The following is a 2,571-nucleotide window of genomic DNA, read 5'->3' on the forward strand; positions in this document are numbered from 1 at the left end:
CCTGGGAATACCACAAGCAAATGGCAACCTCGATGAGGTCACAAGGAAAGGAGCCACAGTCAAATACCTCCAATGAATAAGGCAAGTCCTGAGAAGCCAGCTCAATGGCAAGATCCGTGCAATAAACAGCTATGCCTTACCAGTAATCAGATACCCTGCCGGAATAATTAGCTGGCCAATGGAAGAGATGTTAAGACTCGGAAGCTACTAACCATGCATGGAGGACTCCACCCCAAATCCAGCACCCTGAGACTGTACACAAGCCGTAAGGAAGGAGGCAGAGGACTAGTGAGTGTGAGAGCCACTGTCCAAGATGAAACATCCAAGATCCATAAATACATCAAGGACAAAGCCTCAACGGACGATGTGCTCAACGAATGTCTCAGGCAATGGGGAACAGAGGACAAGGTGCTGGAGGAACCATCATGGGAGGACAAGCCCCTACATGGGATGTACCACCGACAAATAACTNAAGGAGTTTAAATTATGTTTGTTTTCCTTTAAACAGTCCTGATCTTGTTACGACAGAAAATAAAACTTTTCTTTGTTCTTGCAGAAAATCTTTGGGAGAAAATGAGTTAAGATGAATCAAGATATAATTTTCACTTGATAGTAAAATGTATAATGTTAGTTTTCAGTCAGTAAAGTGACAAATATTCACTTTAAGCATTTAAAAAGTATTTTATCCAAAATACTGAGAGATTTGATTCTTTACTTTCTCTGGGCCTTGTGGATTTTCATCTGATGCTGATGCTGTTCCTCTTTTACTCTTTTTACTTTTAAGTCGTATGAAATAATAAATCAGACAGAAAATGAATAAATGGCTTGTTTTGTTTAGGACAATAGAAATATTCAGTTCAGAGAACAACAGCAGTTCTGAGCAGTAAACCTGCTCAGAACTGAAATCCTGATCACTCAGGAGTTCTGGTGAACCAAACGGGTCGGCTTGTTCTGATGAAGGTTCTCCTGATCCGATCTGAAGGGACGAGCCGGATGAATTCCAACAGACGAGTTTATTTTCATCTGTAATAATGCAGACAGAATAACTGACATGCATGTGGAGCATTTGGCTGATTTCACCACAGGAGGATCTGAAGCTGCTTTATCCTCCAGAACCGGATTGATTCTGATCTGGTCTCAGTGAACATGGAGGTTCTGGCTGCAGGTTTAGAGAATTTCATCCCATCAACACACATTTAAACGTCTCTTTGACCAAAACCCTGCAGGGCTGAGATCCTGTCTAACGAGATGAAGAACATTCAGGGATTAAAAACCCGGTGAATAATTATAATCTGGAATAAAAGATCCTGGGGTTTCATAACTGAGGCAGAGGAGTCAGACTTTTTCACAGATGATCTGTCTTATAATATACCGTCACAACATACTGACAGATTTCACAAATATGTAAAACACTTTATTTATTATTTTTAATAAAAGTTGCATACTTCAGCTGTAGCAGGAGAAACTGGAGATCAGGTTAATAAAGTCAGACATGTTTAACGGTTTCATTTCTAGATGAATTTATTTTTGATGTTTTGAAGCTGTGATGGATGTTCAGTTAATCTTCAGCTGATTCTGTTTCCGTTTTCCACAGATTCTATCAAGTTGATGGTTTTTCAGCTGATTTATAATCTGACTCGGTTTCCATGGTGATCAGAGATGAAACAAACACAAGAAAAACATTTAATTCTGCCTGAACTATAAATCCACAGCTGGAGGTAAAGAAATGAAAAGCATGGCCAGTGATATGACGGACAGCGGCCCCTAGTGGACACATTTAAAACTAGCATATAAATGAAGAGAAGAACAGTTTGGACCTCACAGGCTGCCGTCCAGCTCTGAAGGCAAAGAGCAGATCCAGAGTGTTCACACATCATTAATGGAAATAAAACATTATTATCTCAGATATATTCAATCCAAATTGAATTAATTTATTAAATCTAGCATATCAAACATTTTTACATGTGAATGTAAAAACCCAACAATAAACCAATACAGACACATTTATAATGAAACAACAGTTGCATCTTCACACATTTCAGATTATAATTCAATCGGCTCTTTTCATCTCAAAGCAACTTGTTGAAAAGTAAAAAAAAAACTATAAATCTGAAGTAACAGAATAAGAAGCACCTATTATTATGTTTAGCTGCAATAAATGTCCAGAAAATAAGTTTCCCATAATCCAGTTCAGCACCGTCTTTATACAGCAAAACACATTTTATCACATATTTCCTTCATCATAAGCATTTAATCTATAAAACTTATATTTTAGGACCTTCTGTAGTATGAAAGTTATTAAATCAATATTACCTTTATTTTCTTTCTAATCCCATTTTATGTCTCATAATTCACATTGTTAAAAGCAGCTAAAGTGATAAATATGACATTTAACTGATTAAAACACGTCAGAGGATTTTTAAAACTTCTTTGTATAACAAACATCAAACGATTAAAGGTACTTAGTTGATAAACATCATTAATGACGTATTGCCAATCTGACTGAGATAAATCTGAGATTAATGTTTCATTTTGTCTAATAAACATAATAAAATCTTAATGACTGATGAA

The sequence above is a fragment of the Poecilia latipinna genome, unplaced genomic scaffold (genome assembly GCF_001443285.1).
Source record: "Poecilia latipinna isolate Pla-1442-1.1 unplaced genomic scaffold, P_latipinna-1.0 Scaffold2931, whole genome shotgun sequence".
In the NCBI taxonomy this organism is placed as follows: Eukaryota; Metazoa; Chordata; class Actinopteri; order Cyprinodontiformes; family Poeciliidae; genus Poecilia; species Poecilia latipinna.